Source organism: Ciconia boyciana, chromosome 3 (genome assembly GCF_034638445.1).
Source record: "Ciconia boyciana chromosome 3, ASM3463844v1, whole genome shotgun sequence".
In the NCBI taxonomy this organism is placed as follows: Eukaryota; Metazoa; Chordata; class Aves; order Ciconiiformes; family Ciconiidae; genus Ciconia; species Ciconia boyciana.
The window spans coordinates 82,736,633-82,752,192 of NC_132936.1; the positions used below are offsets into that span (position 1 = coordinate 82,736,633).

At 42.4% G+C, this 15,560-nt stretch overlaps 1 long non-coding RNA gene across 3 annotated transcripts in view; it reads left to right on the forward strand.

Annotated features, from left to right (window-relative positions):
* LOC140649324 (uncharacterized) overlaps positions 1-15,560 on the forward strand; it is a 98,093-nt gene that overhangs the window by 503 nt on the left and 82,030 nt on the right. For 2 of the 3 annotated variants that reach the window (XR_012041574.1, XR_012041572.1), the window contains exon 2: positions 148-280. This is a non-coding gene — a long non-coding RNA (uncharacterized lncRNA). The remainder of the gene's footprint in view (positions 1-147; positions 281-15,560) is intronic. The other variant, XR_012041573.1, reaches the window with a different exon arrangement.

Genomic DNA, 15,560 nt, shown 5'->3' on the forward strand with positions numbered 1-15,560 from the left:
CAAAACAAGGCGCACGTGCAGGGCTGTGGAGCCGTTGGGGCGGGGCGGGGGGCGCGAGAGCGCGGCCTACGTGACAGCCCGGCCTCCCCAGGCGGTACGGGGTGTGAGGTGTGGCGGCGGCCGTGCCGGTCGTGTCCTTGTTCACAGAATGCTCCCTCATCCGAACGTAGCCCGTGCCGCTCTGACGTCTGCGTTGGAAGTCGAATGGTGTTTGTATGATGAAGAAGTTCCCCTCCGCTCTTCCTGGAATCTGCGCCGATTGCAGTTGACTTTCCTGCTGGTGAGCATGCAAACATTTTTCCCCTGGTGCAGAACCTCCCTGTGACAGTTCCTCTTGAAAGCTGTAATGCACTGTTTGGCTTTAATCGTAAAATGTCTACCTCAGATTCTTTGAAATCCCCTCCCTCCAATTGCCAGCATTTCAGCCAAAGGCTGAGCCTTTTGCTGCAAATAATTTTTGAGGGACATGGTATATATAACAGACAGGGATTTAGGGTTTTTTTGCAGCACTCCAAGACTTCACCATGGCTTTTCTTACCTCCAAGATAAACCCCAAGGAAAGTCAGATTGTGGAATAAACTTCCTGAGTGCAATAGCACTTGATTTATATTATTCTTTCTTTGATGTCTTATTAATTCCCCTGTAATCCTGGTTAGCCTGGCAGCAAGGGGCTCTAAGACTCCACCACAACAGCCTGTCTGTCTTTTACCTCCCCAGACAATGCTTCCTGTGTGTCCTCCACATTCATCTTTCTGCCAGTCCTTTTAAAAATTCCGCTTCTGTTATTTCTGGCTTTTTTAATCTTGTTGCTCACAACTTCCCATTCTTTCCACTTCTCCATCATCTCCCAAGCTGTAGGAAAAACTGCCTCTGCCTGTCCCAGCCATTTCCTTACCCAGTCTATTGCTGGTCAAAGGTCAGCTTTTAAGTTCCTATCTCTAATCAGTGAAACAATACATGTTGAGTCAGCACCAAGAATCCCTCAGAGAATCTGCTGATTATTCTTGATGTTGTGGATACACATAGACAAAGAAACTTGCTACAGTTTTCAAAGAACCAACTACTTAACAGTAATTAGAGCTTATAAACACAGGTTCCCAAAGTTATCATAGCCCTGATGCACAGAGGATATTAAAGTCTAAAATGTCACGTGACCATTTCTCCAGGGTATCTTCTCTCCATAATGCTGGAGGAAGCTGGTGTGCCTTCACGTGAGCTGCATCCCAGTATGTCACAGACCAGAACTTTGTGGCTGAAAGCTGCCCCCCAAAATGGTACATTTTGAGGCTGAGGTTGGGCCTTAAAGAAGTTTGGTCTAATGTTACTGAATCCCTCATAGATGTTGGTTATTTTTGCTCAAAAAAACCCCCAAATTAACCAAAAGTTTTAACAAATTCCCAAAGATTGGTTAACACAGAAATAGACAGATTTTACTGGATTATGAAAAATATGTCATGTTATGTCAATAAGAGAACATGTAGTTTTAGACATCTTGCACTGTATAAACAGTACTTTAGGCTAAGAGACAAATGTCTTTTCAGATCTTGTTTTTATTATGTGCATCTTGCAAGATGAGCTTGCCTATATGTAGGTTATATTTGATAAATATATCGTTGTGCTAATGCCACACTCCTCTGCCTCCAACCACTCTCAATTACTTTACATGGACATGCCAATAAAATACATTAAAACTGTAAAGCTTTCTATAAAAGCTATTAGTAATACTGAAGAGGAAGGTGGAGGTTGGAAGAATGGTAAAGCAAAGACAGGAGAACATGAGAGATTAATAGGACTGGGTGTTTCAGTATTTCTGCTTTATAGAGGAAATTAGAACAAAGGGTGTAATTCAGAAATAAAGATTGCACTAGGTTAGAAAGTATATAGCTGATATCTCAGTGATTTGAGAATATAGGGTACTGTATGTTAATCAGATAATTACTTCTGAGTAATCAAAAAATAAATAGCTAGAACTGACTTAATCGGTGTCCATCTTGAGTATGAGGGTGAACAAAACCAAAAGCCAAATGTTTAATTCATCTTCTGATTGATGGTTTCTGTTGTTTACACCTGCTAGAAACTTCTGGGCCATGTAAAACCAGATATAGTATGTCAAATTCTATCTGCAGATCAGGTATTTAAATACTATCATTTGTTCCCTACATTAGTTTCACCGCAATTATTATGCCTATAATTGGTTGTAGTTGTGAAATTGCTGCCCAGAAGGTCATGTTGAGGTTTCTCTAAAAATGCTAATCTAATTTTTTACTAGTTTTTACTAATAAGTGTACCATAATATTACTGTCTGACACCTTAGGAACGAAAGAGGACCCACAAGATCTCCTCAAGAGCCAGACTCAGGATGGGGTATTCTGTGAAAGCTTTCTTCCAAAATAAAATAACATGACTTCTAGGACTTTGCAGATTTGGTTATGGCATTTAATGACCTAGCACTGCAAGTGGCCAGATCCTTCTGTTTTCCTTTGCCGTATTGTAGGGAAACAAAGTTCAGTCTGGATCTGAAGTTGGGCCGTGTTTTGGATCCACCTTCACTGTGGGCTCAGGGCTTCTGGCTGGGGCTGAAGTGCAGCTAAAGGTGGGATGGGCTGTTACCCGAGAGTGATAGGGCATGTCTTGGTTTGGTCTGAAGGTGGCACTGCAGGGCCATATGTGAAAGGCACTATAGTAGCCTGACACTACCTGTGTATTTTCTGTTAGTTATGGCTGTGTGGCCTACAGTCCAAACTGCGAGTCTGAGGTAAAATGGGGAATAATGTATTCTGCAGCACTTTCCTATTTCTGATGTGCTGAATATGGAAAGCAACCCAGTGTATGTGGAAGCTGCAGGCTTCAGCTGGATTTGAAGCAGCAATGAATTTGGCTCCAACAACCCAAATGAAATATGAGGATAGGTGATTGATGCTTTGAGAAACCTCTGAGATTTCTGTGACCTCCTTGTACTCCGCGTCATTGGCCCGCTGACTTTATCTGAAAACAACTGACATCATCTGAACACTGTCATCTTCAGCTTCCACAGAAGCTGCCCTCAACCTATGAACATGATTGTCAATTAATGTAATTGCAGTTATGCATGGAAACTTATGGGTTGGATACTTCTAAAATCATGGGCTCATCCCTCAGGTGTTAGCCCAGAGTGACGGGAGCTGGTGAAGAAGGTGACTGCAAAGGTACATTGGTGCTGTAATTGTACTCCTTTATCTTGCCCCTTGGTGAACTTTTCCAAAAATAAATATGAAGTCCACAAGCTACACTACTGTACTGGCAGGTGATGATGGTTAGAGTCCGGCATGCTAGCTATCTGCTTTTTTCTTTTATCATGCTCTCTTCACCAGTAGTAGGGAGAAGGCAGCCACACTGTGCAGCCTGGGATTCGCAAAGAATCACCAGATGCTGGGATAAGCTTCTTTTAGGATAGCTTTATGCTATAATGCAGAAGTACAAATTTGCCCTGATGTGGGATTGAATACCATCTCTTTTTGTCCTGCAGAACCCTGTGTAATATTTTTAGGTGTTTTGTCCAGGGAAACATATTAATGCACTTTTACTAGCATAAAGGTATATAGAAGCCCTATATTTAAAAAAGAAATGCACAGCATAGAAAAAAAAGATTTTAAAGGCAATCAGACTATAGGACAGTTTTCAAAAACAGTTAGTGATTTAATTTTGCAAGAATCATGTAAATAGAGTGAAGGGGCCTAAATACTTATTTCAGCATGTCAAGAGAGGCACAGGAAAATGGAGACAACAGAAATTTGGGACATGTTATAAAAGTACATTACTCATCGACAGTGTCTAGAACACAGGCAGATTTGTGTGACACTTACCTGTGTTTTATGAAGTTAGCCTCATGGTGTCACAGATTAACTGCTCTGTTGGTGAAATAGTGATAATGGGATGTAATTGGCTGCATTTGTTCACTTTTAACAATAGGGAATGGCTGAGGGGTTTGATATTTTTAATACCACATACTTGAACTAGAAGATTTGTTAATAGATGCCTCAGTGGCACTCAAGGCCACACGAGTGTTCCCCCTTTCAAGCTCAAAGCGGTTCTCCCTGCTCAGGAGAACTCACGTATAATGAAAAGGTTGCTCTTTTGAGTCCTGTTTCTCAAGTGAGTATCATCAAAGATGCAATATAGCAGTTTTGATTCAATTCTGCAGCTTCAGTTGCTTTGAATGCAGCACTAGGAAGCAATCAAGGCTGGCTTTGGACACGGGTGTGAACCTGCATGGTTCACCTAGATGGCTCAGCAAGTAGTGCCTCTGTCTGGGTCAGTGTGTGAGCTGCATGCTCGAGGAGGAATTTGTCTTGTCATGTGCTGTGTTACAGATAACCAAGCAGTGGATGCACGATCTCATGCTCACTGTGTGCTTGTCTCCCAGCCAGCTGAATCAGGGACTTGTCCAAAACATACCATGATGCCTGTGCCTTGCTGTGGTGGGGGCTGCAAGTAGCAGTGCAGCTGGACCTTGGCCCATGGAAGTACTCCCATGTCCCTTGTTCAGGTGTAGCCTCAACACACACTGGTCATCTGGGCACCGTCTGTATCAGTGCAGAATGAGAGGCACCTCTGGAGAGGGCTTCAGCCCAGGGATCGACATAATCCGTCTGAGGGCCGAATGGATCACCTTCTGTCCATTGGCTCTATTATAGAGGGAGCCCAGTGTAGATATTGAAGAAATAACTTTTAGATACCTAAAATAAGGAACTGTCAAACCCCACCCCAGGGGGTCTGGCTTCGTCTTCCTTTTCTCCAGGCCTTGCTTGTGCAGATGGAGGAGGGACAGGGATGAGGCACCAGGCTGGTGGTGAAAACCACTGAATCCCCTGAGCCTGTGGCCTTCGGATGGCCTCTGCCTTCTTGTCTCCCCAGTGACCCATTGCTGCCAGCATACTCAGCATACAGCAGGCTCTGCTTGCAGCTGCTTTTGGAAGCAGCCAGGAGGTGTGTGCTGTTGCCTGATGGTATATTATTTTGTAGCTTCTAGGCCTGCTACTGGCAGTTCATCATGCCATTGGAATTATAACGGACAACCTTTTGTTCAGGTTTGGTGATTAAAGCCAAATTTTAATATGCTTACCTTCCTCTCTGAGCTGTTACATACTTTTAAACATGCAGTCTGTAGTGACATCCTTGCCTCTGAAAGCTGCTTTCATTAAATAATCTATCCAGACCGTGAAGCTCTGGAATATGTTTTGTTGCGTGCACAGATGTGGTGAGAGAGAGACCTGGTGGGACACAGGCTGGCAGTGCTAAGCTGTGCTCAGTGGAGAGAGCTCCCTGACTGGCAGGAGTCCTCTGGTCATGAGGTGCTGCAGTTTTCAGCTGCAGCATTGTTAAAATGAGCTCCAACTGCATTTAATGCTTTCCTGATATTGCTGTCCTTCCTGAATGTGGTGGTATTATGCCAAATAAGAGGCCAGAGAAGGGCACATTGCACACCTGTCATTACTGTAAGGAGAGCTCAGCAGCTGGAAGAGGCCTGGGAGAAGAGAAGGCAGCCATGCATGAGGGGATGTCTCTAGGGCTAAAATCTTGATGTGGCTTTGCATGAGCCTGGAGATGTGATCTGTGCCAGGATGGTTTGAGAGTACCAGTCTGCAGTGAGTGTTAAGCCTTTCATTGCTAAATGTGTGCTAAATTTCTGTGAAGCCACAGAATATGTCTGTCTTAAAAGCTGCAAGATTAGCATTTTTCAACTTGCTATCATATACTCGTGAACCATTCCACAAAAGAAAATCTCTTAGTAACTGATCACCTATTAAGGGCTCAGACTTTGGATTATTTTTTTAGACACACATAAAATTCAAACATCTGAGGTCTAAAGTTGCCTTTTATGCACAATATTTTTGGTATAAAAGGCAAGGAATTCACATTGCAGTTTGCTGGGACAGAGGTGACTGAGCTGCCCCATGTGGATGAGGTGTGCAAGCTCCCTTGTGCTACAAGGAAGAATGCTACACATGTTCAAGAGTACCTGAAGGAAGAATCTGTGCCTAAATATAACAATATCTGTGTAGCAAGTGAGTCTCAGTTCCCAAAATGCAATTCTGTCTCTGGCCATGCGCATCATTTTTCATGGCTGTGTTTCTGCCTGGTTCACCTTCACTTAGAGATAACCTTGTAGCTAGTTTTGCCTTGTAGCTATTCTTTTCCATAGTATTTTTTGGAAAATAAAAAGTTTGAAAATACTTGTGGTCTATGAAGAAACTTCCTTCCTTTCTTCTTTTATTTAAATTACGTCATCAAACTGACATGTTGATTGAAATGAATGGGCATGGATTTCCATCCAGTACGGGGTGCTAGGGACTGAATATTGTTATTGATGGCTTATATAAAATGTGTTTGATGATCTTACCTAGTTTCCTAGCTGTTGCTGTCACACAAAACCCACACAGATCTATTATCACCAGTTAGAGGAGAGGTGGAATATAAATCAGGCAGATATGTTTTTCAGCAGATGTTACAGAATTTTTAAGTCTGTCAGAAGACTTGACCCTCACTGTTTCTCTTTCAAAGCCAGCTGAATGTTTTTGTTCCTTTTAGTCTTTCAGGTGCATTGTACCTACAGCTGTGCCTAGAGCTGGGTTCATCAGAGGCACCAGCTCTTCACAATGCTTCTTGCTGCCTGCTACAGCTGCCCCAGAAGGGCAAATTCCCTTTCTCAGCCGTGAGGGCAGGTACACTTGGCAGCATCTCCTTCTGGTTAAAAGCACGTGTGTAAGCCTGATTCTCAGGTATTAAGGTCCCTTTGGACCACTCTGGCATTGTAAATGTCCCTGAAGCAGGTACCCGGAGTGCAGAATTCAGCTCATAGCTTTTCTGCAGCTGCGTACTGACTGGGATCAGGGATGGTGCCTCCCTTCAGCCACGGGCACAGAAATTCAGAACAGATGCTCATTAAGGCATTCCAAAACAGGTACCCTGCCTACATCTACTTGGATGCTTGCACATGTGCCCATCTGTCAGGATGGCACTGGGCCCAGGCTGATCGGGTCCTCATCATAGGTGCTGGTGCTGTGCCAGGCATGGTGTTTGGTACCTGACCTCCATAACCTGGCAAGTGATCTCCTAACGTCATGGTGGCCTCCTCAGACAGCTAGCACATATGTGTCCAAACAATGTTTTTTCACTCTTGACCACACCTGTTGACCTCCACTTCAGCAGAGGAGGAACGAGGGTTCAGGGGCCATTTGCCAGATACACGGGTTGTCTTGCAGTAGGCAGCTTGGATGCTCTCACACCCCTTCTCCTTTTAAGGGACAGGGAGCGTAAGCCAGCAAAGCTCTTGGGCTGTTCTATGGAAGGTCATGCCAATGTCAGTCCATGGCAATAGGAAGGAAATGAGTTTTAAAAAAAAAGGAGAAAATCCTGCTGACCTCAAAGCATAAATTGAGTACTTCCCTTGCTGAGTGGATGAAGTGTTGCCTGAGAATATAGGATGATCTTCTGTATAAACAAAAGAACAAAAGAGGTTTTCTGTGCTGGAAAGTAAAGTGAAAAAGAAATGGAACTGAGAAGAATCATAGTCACAGCTGAAAATAACAGATGCAGTTGATTCTCTACAGGAACAACTCATCATCCTTTAAAGCTATGCAAATACATATTTGCAGGCTTTTGTCAATTAAGCCATGAAAGCTCTGCTTGTGTGTTGATTTCAACATTGTCTAGATGGACAAAGTAAATTAAAGCAATTCAATGTAACAGAAGCAGTGTAGGTCAGCTTCTTCTGGGAGACCGGAGAGGATAATTTTCTGACACCACTTAGCTAATGGGGTGATGCCCATACTCCACAGATCACTGACTGTGCTCAAAGTTTTGGCTCAGGATTAAATTTTACTACAGCTGAGACACACAATCCCTCTCTAAGTTCCAGAAATCAGATTTAGGTCTGTGTAAGGTCCTTAAATATAAAGCCAATGTAAACAGCACAGGACTTAATGGAAATCCTGTAAAAGTAAAAATCCAGTGGATTTACTTCCTGAAGCAGTAGTGAGAGTTAGTTGTGCAGAAGCTACGATTGATCCGGCATGCCTAACTCTATATTTTGTAACGCATCTTTTACAGCAGTGTTTAAGCACCTTGTACATCAAGGAGATTCACACTGATTCAGACAGGAAAAGGCTGTTTTCACTCCCTCCTTTGGGGGCTCATGCAAGGTTGTTTTGGATGATCTTCTAGGTGGTTTCTGCTGCATACATTCAAAAAGATAATCTGCCTCATGTTCTGAGGGTACATAGTGCAAGCCCACTCTTGTTTCTCATGAGAGAAAACTCCACAGCCGAGGATGCTTTACACTGTGTTCTTCTTTCAGCTTCTGCACCTTGTGCATGTTTGGGTACGTTTCCCCTGCACAAGGGCTCAGAGTATTTTTGTTAGTAGTAACAAACATCTCACTCCTTCTGAGATTGTAAAAGGAGATTTTAAAGGAGATTTTCCTACAGCCTGTCAACACTTAAGTTATATTAAAAGACTTGTAACAAGATTTAATCTCTTGGGTCTAGGCTTCCAGTTGTGATCTTCTTCTAATGGGATAACTCAAATGATGCTCATGGTCCATACTGATGGGAGAAGGCCCTGGGTCTGAATAAACAATTTGTAGATACTTAAAAAATTCCAGACACAAATCACTCAGAAGTCCAGAGGCAGGAGATCGAAGCTTTCTCTGTTGGAGACATTAACAAAAATAGCACTGGATTATCCTCAGGTTAAAAACCAGCCAATTAACACCTCTTGCCTTTGCCAGCTTCATTTCTGACCCATCATGTAAAAATTATTACGGGAACCTCAGGGATTCATTAAAACTGAAATATAGAGGTAGTTTTCTTTATTGCTATCAGCAAAGCAGTTGTTTACCTCTGTTACCCCAACGCGGCCAGGCAGCAGTGTTGTGGTGGCCAGTCTAGAAGTGTTACCCTTAGGAGGGTTTAAAAAAGCCCTCCTCCTAAATATGCTGTTTAGGCCCTGCTTTCTCTATTTTACATTCTTCCTTTCTAATTAACTTTTAGTCAAGGCAGTTATATCTTGTTTCTCTACAAATGGCTTCCACAAAATATAAATCATCACTATATTTTCATATTATCTTGTCTTCGTGACTAACCAAAAGGAATTCTAGTAAACTTATAAAACCAGCACATTTCCATTTGCCTTCCTAACTAGGAAAAAGGCTTCCTATAACCTTTCTGGGTAACATATTTACATGCCTACAATGAAATTCACTGACATTAAGTGAACATCTCACCTCTAAATATTCCCAACCTGTATTTCTGCAAAATTAGATTATTCCCTCAGGGCTGGGAGAGACCCTCCTGGCTGGACTGGCAACAAGATTACACGCTGATAGGCAGCCTTTCTTTGGAAAGAAATTTTAATACATCTTCAATGTTTAATCTTGTTGGTAACAACTTTGGTCCTGTAATAGTAATCAGATTTTGCTAGTGTCATGTCACTATTAATTTCTGTTACTAGAAAGATTTCTGTTCAATCAATTGTTAATATTGCAAGTTAAATCATAACCTCTGCAGCTACAATACACTTTTACTAAAATTTTAAATGAAAGCTAACAGTAGTTGCTGAACTTTTCTGCTGACCTTTGTTGTATTTTAAACGATAAACACCCACATGCCTTTACTTGGGTGTTTTTCTTTGCCAGATTTTTGGGGTACATCACACACAGTGGACCAGAATTCTTCTAATTAATTTTTCTGATAATTGTTTTTCTCTTAGCTTGCACTGCTTACGTTTTAGTTGTCACTCTAAACCCAGCATGCCTATGGACAAAGTGAAGCTGGATAGCCATGTTTGTATCTTCCTGCTGTACACTTACAGGGAGGCATTGAATTCATCCTCAGTCTTATAGATGCTGGTTTCAAACTGACCAGAAATGTCCAGTTGTGCATAAATACCAGAATCTCATGAATCACACACATACAGGTAAAAACTCCAGAATGACACAGACAGGGGCTTCCTGTCCCAACAGCAAGAACCGTGTTTGGATGAAGTGTCAGGGTTGCCAAAATGCAAATAGTTCTTAAATGATGTGCTGCAACACCATGGCAAGTAATAAAACCGTGTGCGTATAATTATTTTTAAATTATTTAAATAAGTAATAAAATTAGAAAGAGATCTTTTATTTTTAAGCTGTAAAACTTTAGCATGTTATCTTAGCTATTATCAACTAAGCAAATGATTTATTTCCCTATCCATTTATATTTGGCTGAATAATTATTCTAATCCCCTTTCATTAATCAGATGAGGTATTATAAACTGAATCCATTACAAGTTTGTCTTTTGTGGCTGATGCATTTTACACATAGAACTTTGCCCAATAGTTTTCATCTGCATTTTCAGGAAAGGTTCTTCTTAACCATAAATGTATACAACAGGTTCTGCTATCTAAAAATCTTTAAAAATAAGCAAATCCTATAGCTCAAAACTGAGCTAAAATGAGAATTTTATTCAGAGAGCACCCACTTCACGTCTCGGTGGTTTTGCCTCAAAACTTTTGTAGAGTTAAAAGGAAGCCCGCCCCTCACCACACCATCCTATAATGAGCATCTTTTCCTGTTTCAGGCTTTTTCAGGTATTTCACAATTTATAGACTCTTAATACATGTTCTTCGTATTTGGCAAAACATAGGAAACCCCCACCCTTGCCCCAGCTCATGCTGAAAAAGTACATTCCAGATTTGGGAACCTTTTTTTTTTTTCCCCTTGGTGACTTTTTTCTTCACAGTAACCACTGAAATTAATAAACTTAGAGAGTCTGCCCGCTGCTTGCTTCAAGTAATCATCACAGAAATCCTTTGGGCTTCAACTTGCAAATCCTTACAACATTCTAAAACAACATAATTATTAAAAGAAAAATATTTCTTTATTTCATTCCTAAGAAATTGTATAGAATTATAGCCTAATTTCACTGCTAAAGAACAAGCTTGTAGCAGCAATTCAGTCTTTAAAATTTCCACACCACCAGGCCAAGTGGCTATAAATCACAGCTGGTAGGGGCTGGTTGAGACAGCTTCTGGGGAGGCATTCTCCAACTGATACTATTCAATTAATTAACATTGGAAACATTATCCACAACATTCTTGCTTTTAATAGCCCTAATTGGATACACGTAAGTCTCATGTATTAACAGCTCAGTGAAATTCAATCATTTGTGGACAATTCAGACTCAAAACTACATAAACTAGTAATGTTACAATATCCTTAGCTTTCCAAGCATTCTCCCACAAAAATGTGTCAAAATAAATATTGCTTTGGCTTCCCCAGTTTAGCAGGTGTGCCCAAGTCAGTTCATAGCAACTGCAATTAATTATCTAATTCTCCCTGGACCAATGCCCTGTGCTTGCAGTCATTGGTTTCCTCACCGTTGTTTTAATAATATGATTAATTTGATCCACCCTTCAAAAAATAAGGCTCATAGAAAACAGGTAATTTAAACTGGGCTTCCAGTAGTTCCAGACATCTGGCCACTATGGTTGGAATCAGGAATCATCAGCATCACCCCTAAAGGAAAGTTCCTCAAATGCTCCTAAAAATGCTCCCAAACTCCCAAACAGTTCTAGCGATGCCCCGGCTGGGGCCAGAAGCTGCTTTAAAGGCAAGGCTTACCTTGTCTATGTATAAAACACACAGATCTCCCTGTGTGGATGCACGTAATTATACATCTCTTCTAACCAACACTTCATTTTCAAAGCTGATTGTCAAATACAGAAATCATAAATATATCATCATTCAAATAAACCCTCATTAGTATCCTAGTAAACTGAAAAACCTCTAATAGCGTTACATTTATTAAGAACAAAACTGCTGCTGCATCTACCTCTTACTAAACATAAATGCTTTAACAGAATGTCCTTCACAAATCTGGTAGCTTTTGCTTCCTGAAAGGTTTATAGAAACTTAGCAAGTTTAAAGATCTTTTTTGATTGTACTGAATAAATTATATCTTCTGTGCAAGGAGAGAAAAAGCTTGAAATGAAATCTAAATCTTATTTCATGCAATTTTACTAATTAAGAGAAAGTTTTAAAATTCCTGGGAGCCAATTTTTCTAGCCTTTGTGAAAGCATATACAGCATATATGTCTGTCGAATTGTGTTTGTGTTTAGTCAACATTAGTAATTCCTCAGAAGTGAGGCTGTGGGAAAGCACGCGTAACGTGCTGCTGCAGTGTCCCCCTGCTCCCTGGCTGGCCAGCTGCTGAACGGTGGTCAGAAAGCAGACTTGGAAAAAGCAAAGAAGTAGCAGCTGCCACAGTGGAGGAGGAAAAAAAAACCCCACAAATATCTCAGCAATTGTCTTGGAGCAGCTAAATGTTAATTTAGAAGTGTTAATTGGTAAAACAAAAGGCTGTGATTTTCTAGTGGGTTATTTTCTGCTCTGCTGTATGAGGGACCTGTTTCTGACTGCTCCGGGGACATGGCCTTCTGCTTTGGGGACTGAGTGATGCCTTGCTCTCAGATCTGTCTGCAAGAGGTGTCACTGGGGGACACAAGAAGGCCAACTTTGGCATGCTGGTCACTCTTGGGCACTGTAAGTGATTTGAATAATCCAGGCAGATAATTGGGGTAGAGTGTGAATCATTTACACCAAAGCTGAGGAAGAAACGCTGTGGCTCGTGACAGCTAACTGTTTCAAAGTCTGGGTTTTGGCCAGACAGGCAACAAGGACAAGCTTCCCATTTTGGAAAGCTGTTTTCTGGTGGAAGTAGTGTTTTCTTAACCATGGCACATGCAGAGAATCCTACCCGCTAGAAGAACCCAGCACCTTAGTGTATCTGCCACACAGACATCTCCTGACATCTGCAGATCTTGGTGGCATCAGGCCACCAGCACCCCTCTGAAATGTGGATGTTTCTGTAGCAGGACCTTTTAAAAAAGAAAGTAATAAGTGATGTCCCATCTTCTGTCTCAGGGGAGAAGACGTTGGTACTTAGAAGATGTTTTTGTAACAGTTCTGGCATGCCTTGTAAATGTTGGTTCTTTGAACAACTACATCTGTTCAGCTGGCACTGTGTAACTGCTCTACCATCTTTCACCGTAGCTGAAGTTATTGGTCAGTGATAACTTGCTGCTGTGGATACACAATAATTTTTAATGAAGTTTTTTCTAGTTCCTACTCCATCCCATCTGACTTTTCTGTTGTATGTATTCTTATTTCTCATGCAAAGAAACAGGTCATAGTAGCTTGAGTGAGCAAGCGGCTGTGTGGTGCTTAGTTGCCAGCTGGGGTTAAACCACGACAGTCCTTTGTGGTGCCCAACGTGGGGCCTTCAATGCCAGGGAAACCAGGACCACTGCCTTCGCCTTTTTGTCCTCTGCCTCCTCTTGTGCCTGTTAAGCCTGGCACACCAAACAACATAGTAGCTTGCAGGAAAAGTAATTTGTCTGAGTAAAATCCACTGCTAATGTAAATGCCAGCTACACACTGGTGGGGAGATGAATACGTTAGGAATGCCATAAATTGTCTATTTCTTCTATCTTGACCCAGCATCTCCTGGGAGGTTTCAGTTATATCAGAGCATAAATTCTTGAGGGACTTGAGCCACAGGTTTCAGCTTTCTCTCATTCATGGATTACCATGAGAGTCAAGATCCTTTCCTGCATTGTCTTTGATTCACTGCACCAGCCTTGTGCCTGAATTATATGCCTGAGCATCTGGTTTTCCAAGGCTTGCAGTTCCCACCTCCTGAAGATGAGTGGAGGAGACTTGGAAAACATTACTGTCCCGAATGTCTTGACAACATATGAAGATAGACCCAGCCTTGTATTATCCCACCTTCTAGTGATGTAATACAGGGCACAGAGCCAGCTGCAGGAGGAATTTTGCTGTGTGAAGTCACAGAGGCATGAAGCAGCTATATTTCTTTTTTGCTGAGGGCCTGGGAAGTCAGAGATGCTGAACAGAGATGAGGCAAAGCTGGAAGATGGGCTCACAGACATGTTTCCTGGAGCAGAGCTTGTGCTGGAATCCTGAGCCCACCCGAAGGCTCTTACCTCAAGCAGGGGGAGCATGGGGCTGCAGAACATCCCTTGGGAGTGGCTCTTCCTTGGGGCAGAGAGCAATGCTGAAAGCCAGGAAGGGTGTTTGCTGCACGTGGCATGATGCCTTGCACGACGGAGCTCCAGCCGCAGCTGAGGCCTCAGGGCACTATGGCAGTTGTCAAGTGAAGAGTAAGAATCATAATTTCCGTATCCTATTCAGTGTAATGATTCCCCAGGAAGACTTCGCTGTGATGTGAGGAAAAAAAACCCAGTGTATCGTAGGAGCCCAGGAGGACTCTTCCAGAGAGGTGTGAGTGGTGCACTGGCATTTGTGTCCAGCCATGTTCATCCCAGCCAGTACGGAGCCACTGGACCACGTCTGCACTCAGGTTCAGTAGTGCGCACCCTCCATTTAGATTCGTGTCCAAGGAAACAGGGTTTGACCTCCAACTGCTCCAAAGGGATTTCCTCACATTATCCCATGGCTCTTACTCATGTTTCTTGTATTTAGTACGGCCACACACAGAAAAAAAGCTCTTTCAGTCACGTAAAACCCCTTCCTTCCCACTCCCTCTCTCCTCCCGGACTATGCTGGGCCACATATTTGGGTAAACTATGTGGAGGGGTTTTCTGTGTTTGCTGTCTGACATTCTCTGACTCCAAAATTATGGATTAATACAATGTACTTTCTGAATATGTACACGTGCTGCTGGCACAGTTGTTGTTTTGGCCAGCAGCCCTTTTCCCATGACAGCATTAGGGAGCTCTCTCTCTGGGAGGTGCCTGCTGAACTTTGTTCACTACCCCTTTACATGTCAAAAGCAGGAATGTTCACTGCTGGGATGACAGGAACGGGGTCTCCTGAAACACAAGCCAGGGTAGCTGTGCTGAGCTACAATCTGCATGATGACACACTCTTGCGTAATTTAGGGATAGGACAAATACTTCATTGACCTTTACTCTCATAGCTGCTTATTTATCTGCATTAGATAAACAGCCAAAGGCTATATCTCACCCTCAGCAAACAGCAAGTTCTGTCAGCACCACAAATACCATTTGTTGCTTTATTTTATGGGAAGGAAGGAAGATTACCTTTTTATTACTGCTTTCAGGGATGCCTCACTGCGAGGCCTGCTCTCCTCCAGCCTGGATGTTTGGAGCTTTTATACCCTGGGCCGGATTTTGCCCTCTGGCAAAATTCTGCCCTGTACAAGTTCTTGAGCATGTTGCACATTTGACGAGACTGAGAGCAGTCAGCTCTAGGCTTAAAGACAGAAATAGCAGATCATTATCTGAACTTCTATGAACTGGGGGGGGAAGGCACTTTGGTCTGGGTCATAGATGGAGCTTCCGACAAGTTCCAGCTTGGCTTCTATAAGGCTGTCATAGTCCTGGTATGAGAAGAGACAAAGACACAGCCTTTGACTAGACCTTTGCAAATTATACCTCTGTTACCATCTAAAATGCTAGTATAGCTAGGCCTTTACTTTATTAGTATAAAGCAAGCTTGTCTTATGCAAGCAGCTTCTCGTCCCATCAGCACCAGCCTGG